Source organism: Coptis chinensis, chromosome 1, assembly GCF_015680905.1.
Source record: "Coptis chinensis isolate HL-2020 chromosome 1, ASM1568090v1, whole genome shotgun sequence".
In the NCBI taxonomy this organism is placed as follows: Eukaryota; Viridiplantae; Streptophyta; class Magnoliopsida; order Ranunculales; family Ranunculaceae; genus Coptis; species Coptis chinensis.
In genome coordinates this window covers 45,212,515-45,222,483 of record NC_141456.1, presented here as the reverse complement: position 1 = coordinate 45,222,483, position 9,969 = coordinate 45,212,515, and the positions used below count along the sequence as shown (strand labels likewise).

The 9,969-nt window shown below is 34.7% G+C and overlaps 1 long non-coding RNA gene across 2 annotated transcripts; it reads right to left on the bottom strand.

Annotated features, from left to right (window-relative positions):
* Positions 1 to 1,649: 1,649 nt before the first annotated feature.
* On the bottom strand, positions 1,650 to 8,199 carry LOC147524236 (uncharacterized). 2 transcript variants are annotated; one of them, XR_015196914.1, is made up of 4 exons: positions 8,012 to 8,199; positions 3,715 to 3,779; positions 2,165 to 3,059; positions 1,650 to 1,777 (listed from the first exon to the last, which is right to left on the bottom strand). It is a non-coding gene; the product is annotated as an uncharacterized LOC147524236 (long non-coding RNA). The 2 variants fall into 2 exon arrangements; XR_015196913.1 differs by having other exon boundaries at positions 1,702 to 1,777; positions 2,986 to 3,059.
* Positions 8,200 to 9,969: the final 1,770 nt, after the last annotated feature.

The following is a 9,969-nucleotide window of genomic DNA, read 5'->3' as shown; positions in this document are numbered from 1 at the left end:
AGGAGTAGAGGTTCCATCCCCAAAAAAATCCCTGTTAATACATACCTGGTGTCCATCTTTAATTTTCATTTAAAATTACTACTGCATTCCTTAATTATTTATGTATTCAATAAATCTTGAAGGCACGGTAAATTTTAGGTGTTCTTTAGTATGCAATTAGAATAGAATTGAGGATTATATTTTAGTTAATTGACATATCAATTATTTTGTTAAATATTTTTGGAGGGAACATAGGGAACTGTAGCAAAATAATGGAAAAAAATAAATAAAATCACATCAAGAACCACTAAAAAGAATGTGAATTAATAAATGGTATGGTGTCACTGTTTGAGAAGAGAAATTACTGGCGCAATTTTTTTTTTTTTATAAATGTACTTGATTAAAGGAACTTGTTACATAGTGTACATAAATAACCACTGCATAAACTAATGTTTGGTACTGTCATTGTATAGAGCACATTGCCACAATGACGTGTTCATAACCCAAACTTCGTAGAGTAAAACCTGTAAGCACATTTCCTTGGCAAGACATTTCAAGGCAACAATCCCACACTTAATTTGAACAAATTCACCATAGCTAAGTCAGAAAAGAATTTGAAGACCTAATAGTTTCAATAACATTCCATATTAAAGTCGCATACACTGCTTTCAAGTTTGAGGTTGCAACAACCAAACAATTGGATAAATTAGAGTAAGAAAGACAAAAATAGTCAAAGCAAGCAATGGAAAAGAGGCATCAACAATCAAAGAGAATATAATCCCTAAATTTAGCCATCCGACCAACAACTAATCAAGCTTAAGCTTTCACAGAGACTTGCATGAAACCTACATAAAGCCATTCATGATGACATCAACACACCAGTGATTCTCATTTTTCGCTATCATACCCAACCGTTCAAAGGCATGTGTCTTTGTATATGCATAATAATCAAGAATGAATATGTTATCAATAATATTTTGAATTACAAAATATTTCTTTAACCACTATCAAAGTAGTACTCTAATTCAACCACCGTTTCAAGGAGCATATAAAAATGATAAAAAAATTGCAATGTCACATAATTGCAATGTGTAGCAAATTGGAAGGCCACAAAAAAAGAAGAAGAGGCCCTGCCAATTTTCTAACAGACCCAGCTGATGGTAGATGTCGCTTCGACCAACAAATGTCTTGATCTATTCTATAACTGGTTAGAGGGTAAGCATGTATGTGTTGATGTTACAGGTGTCTCTCCCATGGTAGGCTTTGGCAATGGAGTGTTTGAGGTAGGGCAATAGGCTAATAATGCGGCGACAATGACGATGGAGAAACATGAAGCGGCGTGCATGGCAAATCAACACCGGTTTATTGCATTTGCCTTTGACACTTTTGGTTTTCTACCATTCGAGTAAGTAGAACTTCTCAGAAGATTACAACGAGTAATAGACAACAACATGATGACGGCTAGTTCCGATGGGTATATATTTAGGAGAATTGGTTTTGCCATTTAAAAGGGGCTTGCGGCGCAATTTGTGGCACATTTGACCCCTTCTAACTTTGTATGATTTCTTTTGGATATAAAATTAAATATTATTTCAAAAAAAAAAAAAAAAACTTGATCAATATGAAGATTAAAACATTTTATACCGAGAACTTTCGTGGTTTTAACGCATCGGGTCATACCTAGAGATGTTGATAAAATATAGTAAATCAAACAATTAACTAACCTTAGTTTGCAGTTCGCATAGGTACATCATGATATATTCATGCGATACCCCTGAAAGTTTCCTCTGCTTTTGTTCTGCATGCATTCAAACAATAAAAAGCAAGAAAATATCGAGTGGTATTAAGTACAAAGACTAACAGAAATAGAAGATTTAAATATGCTTGGGGGTGTTTGTATTAGGTTTTGGTGTGACAATTCTAGTTTGTATTTTAGTATTCCTACTATTAATGATAGTCATTTATTTGAGGCACTCTAACAAACACTCGACGCTAAATTGCTAATTTATTTTAATCTCATGTTCTATTAAAAAAAGAGAGGAAGAATTATAAAGGAAAAAGTAAAGAGAAAATAAAAATAAATTGCATAGCTAAGAAAAATAAATTTTGATTAAACTTGACTAAATAAATTTAGAATATATATTTAGCAAAAAGAATATTAAGTGCGAGGGGTGCAACCACTTACTAATTTTGACAGTCATTTGCTTCACCAATCATGCGAAGAACTCACTCCATTGCTCTGTATCAATAATATCTCTAAGACCAAAAGTATGTACAACAAAAACAGTAACATATTCACAGAATATTCTTTCCCACCTCCTTCAGGCAACCTGGGTTTGTACTATTATCAGACACATCACAGTTTGTCATATTTGTTCCCGTGACTATAGGCTTCTAGGCTACTCACCTTAAATTTCTTCTTATGCTCTGAAAAAGTTTTGTACCTTTTTTAGATGGAATGGCAACACCAATTGGTTAATGATGTTTTCTACCTTGAACAATTTCAAGGTTTAACAATATTATTTAAAATGTTACTACTTACACATAAAGGCCAATAGGACGTATGTGAAGATCCAAACAGCTAAGTTTAATTTTAAGTATGAAACTATTGATTTCACCTGGATTATAACTAAAATATATAGGAATCCAAGCATTTCACTGGAAGTTCAGATGCATCTAGAGATATTTGTCTAGCTTTCTTGTTAAAAGTCCTAAGGTAGTAGGGTTTGATACTGTTTAGTGAAGAGGAGATTCGATGGTCAATTGTGGTGTGTGTGTTGGGGGGAAGGGTAATGCACAGAGCAGATGTCATTTATGCCAACATTCACTATCATTAAAATCAGAATAGCATAATAGACCAATTAAATTGGGAAACAGTCAATGTGCTAAACAATACAGTTCACTGCTCATGCACAAAAAAAAAAAAGATAAAAATCTAATTGCTATATATAGTGCAACCTATATGTAATTCATTCAATGTTCAAAGTAGGGCACAAACTATGATACTTTATCTCGCTTCCTCAGCAACATACTGCAATTTGCTCCTTCCCTCTTCTACATCTCAACATTCTACGTCTCATCTGTGAACCTCGATAAATAAGTAAATCAAAAGACTAATGTGAACCAATTGTGTTTGTTTATCACGATGAAATTCAGTAGGGCGGACAAAATAAATTAGAATGAAACGATAATTAGTGCAAAAGTTGTTTGAATTCTTTATAATTACTAAAGAGTTTAAAGATTACTAAAGTAGAGATTAGCAAGTATTATTACATAAAAAGTAATTGTTAAACGATGTCATATGCAAATTGGTCATATGGCGAGAGGAAGAACGAACAAATCACCTATAGATCCACTATATTTAACTATGGCCATACCCCATGAAACCTTTAATCAATAATAAAATTTATGAAATACTTCACAAACAAATGCATGGTCGGAAGGTCTCTTGTTTTCATTGCACATGCGAGTTACCGTTATGCGGACCTATCATTATTGAGAGGGGTGATATGAAACGAAAACTCAAACTCAACATGAAATGAAGGAAATTTTCTACACCAACAATTAAGTACACAAAAAATTAATGAAATGGCGAACAAAATATCACCTGAAACAGGTATGCTTCACATACGGTAGGCTAGGCAAGTCTCATTACCTTGAACATGGATACGTGAGCTGCATTAAAAGAATAAGAGTATAGTAGAATAATATCAATAAAGTAGGGTATGATATCACCTGAACTACATTTAACACCAGATTTGCTTGGCAACATCTTTCCTTTGCCGTTCGCTCGTTTTTTGCTGAAAAGTATACAAAATAGAAGATAAAATTTTTATTGCTTCTAGTAAAACCATAAATTGTCTCTAGGCCAAATCCCCATAAAAGCGCATGGATATATACTTTATTTCTATAATGAAAACTTACATCTAAAGAGCTCGATTTAATTTTTAGTTCATTAGAAATGAAACATGTAAATTGGAATTCAAACTTTAAAAAAACGTAAGGGTCAATTTGAGATACCCCCCTGTTTGAGAAGTTTTTTTTGAGATACCCCCCCTATTTTGAAAATCGAGAGATACCCCCAACTAACGCCTCCCATCGGTGAATTAGTTTCTCTTGAAAAAACACCCTATGTCTATTTGAGGAGTTTGCCAACGTGGATTAATTGTCCACGAATCAGCTAATCTCCACCATCCACGGAATAGTTTAAGATCAAATCTGGACCGTCCATGAAAAGTTAATTATTTCTGAAAATACTGATAAGTCCAGCAAAATACCGAAAAGTCTAGCAAAATAAAAAAATTGGCGCAATAAGTTAGTTTCACTTTCTTTTTCACCTTGACAAAACTAGCGACAAATAAACCCTAACTATCAATGTTATAAACCATCATTTTAAACATGCCTCCACGAATACGAGGAGGATCAAGCACCCAAACCCGAAAAAGAAATGTAACGGCGCCATCAATTCCCATTGTTGACGAACCCGATGAAGAAATCGCAAAATCAACAACTCCTCCACTAGAAATTTCATTGCTAACCATTGGAGGCTTAGAGTAAGTTCATCTCTCTTTCATTTTGATTTCGATTTTGATAAAGTTATGACATTTTTCATGCTTGTTGAATGTTCTTAGAATTTGTTGTTCTCTGCCAAAATTTTATAATTGGTTGAAATATATTTTATACTTGTTGAATGTGTGTGAAACTCTAGTGTCATATGCTGATCTAAATTTGTCTTATTTCAGTGAAACTCCATTGCCCAAGATACAAATGAGGGTGCACCATGGGGAAAAATTCATTGACTATAGTGACTATTGGTCTGCTAAAGATTATATTAATGGGTATGATTATTGCATTTTTAATGTTGATGCAAAAAATTTGTGCTTGGTTCGATTGAATGCATTGATTCTTACGCTTGTCCCGAACCCATTTCATTATGAACTTGAGAATGGTGGTGACCCAATATATTGTTTAAATGGGGATAGACTAAGTATAAAGAATGACAATGATTGTATAATGTTTGTGAAGGATTCTGATGTTGATGATACTAGGCTCAAAATAGTTCCTTATTTTATCTTCACTCTCTTATCTTATCTTCAATGCTACTCTATTGTCCTCCATACTACATAGTGGACTATGAACATTAAGTGTTCATACTCCTAGTGGACTATAAACACTGAATGTTCATACTCTCAAACAGGGGGGTATCTCAAATTGACCCATGAATATTCAGTGTTCATAGTCCTACTGGTCCAATAAGACTATGAACAATGAATGTTCATACTCTTGTTGGACTATGAACATTAAGTGTTCATACCATTGAACTATGAAGAGTGAATGTTCATACCTGACCTTACAATGTCATGCACAATTAATTAATTGTCGTATATAAGCTTATACATTGTCGTATATAAAATTTATTTGTTATATAGTGTCGTGCACACCTTATACAGTGTCGTGCGCAGCTTATACATTGTAGTATATAAGCTTTACGAGTAGATATGACACTATAACTGTCATACTTATATGTTATGCCACTTTTTACAATATATATCTGCAGACTACTCAAACCTTCTATTCAGAAACATAGAGCCGAATAGTACCATTTCTGCATATGACAACTTAAGTTACATATCTATAACTACCATACTGCAGTATATAATATATTTTTATGTTAGAATCCCCCCTGTAATATGTTAAACTATTTGAGATACCCCCCCCCCCCTGTAAAACTCTATAACGGTTAAATCATCACATCCGTTGGTTAGATCAATGGTGCTGCTTAAATGATTACGTGGACAATTAATCCATGTTGGCAAACTCCTCAAATGGACACAGGGGTGTTTTGGTCAGTAGAAACTAATTCACTGACGGGAGACGTTAGTTGGGGGGGGGGGGGGTATCTCTCTCGATTTTCAAAACGGGGGGTATCTAAAAAAAAAATTCTCAAACAGGGGGGTGGGGTATCTCAAATTGACCCAAAAAATAACGAAAATTTGAAAACCATAGACGGATGACAAAAACTATATGCATGCTAGAAATATGAAAACCATTGTACTTCAATTGCACAATAACAAAAGGTGGTGTGTGAAATATCTCAAGCATGGTGTAACTAATTATATAGAATGCTATGTAAACAAGGTGACCTTCTAGATACATCGAGTTAGATCCTCATTTAGAAATATTCCTAATCAAAACCTCATATTCTTAGTAATTAAACTTAGTCAATCTAGAAGCGAGAGTAGCTGATGTAATCTCGGATGGCTGTTGGTCGAGGACTATTACAGAGTTACCTGAAAGCAAAGTGAAGAAGTGGATCATGGGAACCGAGATAAATTCCTTCATAAGTTCAGATCAGGTCATTTGGACTCCGACAAGTTCTGGTAATTTCTCAATCTCCTCAGCTTATGCAGCGCTCAAAGATGTGCGAACCAAAGTCAAGTGGTACAAGATAGTATGGGGCAAGCTTTCAGTTCCTAAACATTCCTTTACAATGTGGCAATTATTCTCAGGGGCCCTTCCTACACAAAACAGACTGAAGGTAAAGAAGGTGATTCAACGTTCTCGATGCTGCTTATGTGATGGCCACGAGGAGAGCTCGGCCCACTTATTCTTTGACTGCTGGTATTCGAAACTAGTGTGGCAAGGTATGAAAAAAGCAATGGGATTATCAGAACTGGTTTGCAGCTCACACGCTGAGTGGTACCAGCTCATGCGCCTCTGTAGAACAAATACAACTACAACCGGTTATAAGGGCTATGATATATGCGTGATTCGGGCAATATGGAATGAGAGGAACTGGAGATTGAAGAAGCAACGGTATAGAACTTCTGATGATGTCGGTTCAAATGCTAAATAGAATGAAAATCTACTTGGGGAAGAAACCGGAGACGGTGAAAGAAGATCAAGATCTTGAGATCCGGCTAGCTGCTGAATTTGGGTATTGGAGCTAAGTTCAAACAAAAGGAGGAGAAGTGGGTGCGATGATAGAAATCAGAAAAGGATATCCCTACTCTTAACTTTGATGGGTCTCGCAGGGGTGGGAGAGCAGGTTATGGAGGAGCCTTGAGAGATAGTAATGGAGAGGTGCGACTTGCATATAGTGGAAGTTCAACAAGATCATCAGTTTTATACCGTGAGCTGCTTTGAGGGGTCCGAAAAGGGCTTGAAGGTCGCGAGGAACTAAACGTCTGAGAGAGAGTTGAAGTCTAGTCGGATTCTATGAGAGTGATCCACATTATGAACAAGGCGGAGGAACCACCGTTAATCTTGTAGAAACTTGGTGGCACAAATATATGGCTCTGAGGCGAATTTTTGATGAAGTAATCTTTAAGCATATATTTAGAGAAGGAAATCAGGTGGCTGATTATTTATCAAAAGTTAATAGGTCCTTGTGTAATGATATTTTGTTCTTTATTCGCCCCATGGATCAAAAACTCAATGTACTGATCAAAGGGGATAAGGAAGGAAAATTGTATTTGCGTTCTTGAGTATATAAAAGGTTGGGGCATCCGTAACCCCTAGCTATTTCAAAAAAAAAAAAAAAACTTATAAAATACTACATTAATGCTGCCATGCACATTGTTGACTGTGCATAGAGATGCAAAACACTAAATTAGAACTTGATATACATGCCGGTGTGCATAAGATGGAAGTCACCTAGATATTGAAAGTGGCTCGCTCTCACCTTATAGTACTCTGCTCATGAGCTTATCTTGCATTTAGTCAATTAATGAACCAAATCAAAAGGGCTATATTAGGACATGAAATAAGTATAGTACACATGGAAGATTTACTCTTAAGTTTGATGATTTAATTTGTGATAATAGATAGTCACTTCTAGATCATATAAACCCCCAATTCCAATCAAATACCAAAAAAGGTTGTTCAACTCTTCAATGGAAGTTAAAAGCACAAATTGGTTTCTTTCACCAAAGTCTATAGATGTTTCATTCTAACCAATCAAAACAAAATATTCAACTAAAAAAGGTCTATAATCAGGAGAAAGAGTCACAGAGTCCACACCCATGTTTACCTTTTCAATGACTTATGCTCTACCTTTCGTAGTATGTAAGCCATTTTGCCAAAAATGCAATGAATTCCAGAAACTGAAACAGAGAGATCAAGATAGAATTAGAAACAAAAATAGACAAAATTTGGAATAGTATAAAATAAAACAGGATATATGAGAAGAAAAGGACAAAATTAAATAAGGGGGAGAGAAGGGAAAAAAAGGAACTTGAGATCTTCTTTCTTATAAGAATCAAAAGAGCAATGCATGCATGTTAGAGCTCATTAATTTTTCCTTTTTAAGTTTTAACACAAACCAAAAATTTAATGGAAGGTGATGAATGGAGATAATAAAGACTGAGAATCATGGGAAAGTGAAGGTGGGTAGAAATTGGAGGGTTAATTCCTCAAAAGTGTTTAACGCCAATTTGGACAGTTTTACGGAGAAAAAGGAAAACTAAATAGGGGGGCCAACTAAATAATGTTTTAAAGTATCATCGAAAAAACAAATAACGTTTTAAAGAGTATCATTTATTCACAAAATTAATGCCCATGTAGTAAGTTGGGCTATTAATTGAGATGTTCAATTAATTTAACGAGCCGATCCACACTGTGCACTAACACTTTTCTCCAAAACCCGCTCTGTATTATTATATTGATTCACCATGATACTACTGCTAGTTGCCTAGCTATTATTTTTCTTCTGAATTTGTCTAGGTTAGGTTAGGTTAGGTTAGAGACACCTATATTAGTTTGTATTTTAAGGGGTACCTTTCGAATCGTCCGTATCCTAAAAAAAAAAAAGAAATATATACTAGTTTTTTAGATAGTCATTTCAAGAAATTGTACACTTTAGTTGTTGTTCTTTTCAAGATTAATTTTTAAGGTATAACTATAAAAGCTAAATTAGCACTAGTTAAATGTTAGAGCATCCATAAAACAGACTTGACCTCCGTGTGCTTTTTTGGCCCATTTCAGGGCGTCGAGGCAAAAAAAGTTGGTATGGTATTCTCAAGATAGGTATGAACAAAATTTTCTTTTAGGAAAGTGTTCAATGAGACTGCCACCAAACTTTGAAATGTTTCCTCACAAAGTAGAATCGTAATGTCATTCTACTTCTAAAGCAAGATAATTTCCAATCTTATGGAGATTTGCATAAAATAGATAAATTACATCTATCCATTGAATAAGATACAACAGGGAGCGACTCTAGAGGACAAATCGGCCGAAAAAGGAACTCTGGAGGACACATTTTTTTTTTAATCACACACAAGGACCGGGTGGATGAAAGTTTAAGTTTACCCTTGACGCGAAATAACAACTGCTCGGGTGGATGAAAGGTCAAGTATACCTCTGAAGAAAAAAAATAAACGGCCCGACCCAACCGAAACAACCCGGTTATAAACATTGATTGTTCATACCCACAATAGGTATGACCAATGATTGTTCATACCTATTCATATATGAACATTAGCTATGAACATTGATTGTTCATACTCCCAATTATGAACATTAGCTATGAGCAATGAGTGTTCATACCTATTTGAGCTATGAACAAACATTGTCCATACCTATCCATGTATGAACATTGATCCAAATTTTGTGAACATTGATTGTGATAGGGTTATATATTAAAAGCATTACTTTTGTAATAACTCTAATTCTTTATATTTTGAATGAGAATCATATGGGCAAATGTTATGCATATTATATATGTTATTAGTTATATGCATGTGTCTAATACTTTATGTTGTAGATGATATAGTGTGTGGTGATACACATAAGATCATATCATCAGTACCTTATAAAGTATAAGTAAATGTTCACAATCTAGATGGATTTGGACAAACCATTGGTACGGTTGTAGTATAATCTGGTATTAGTCTATCTTGACTATAGGATTACACTAGTACACTTTGTGTGTATTGAACAGAACCAAGTGAGGCTGTTTCTCTTTATACTGACTATATAAGAGAACAAACG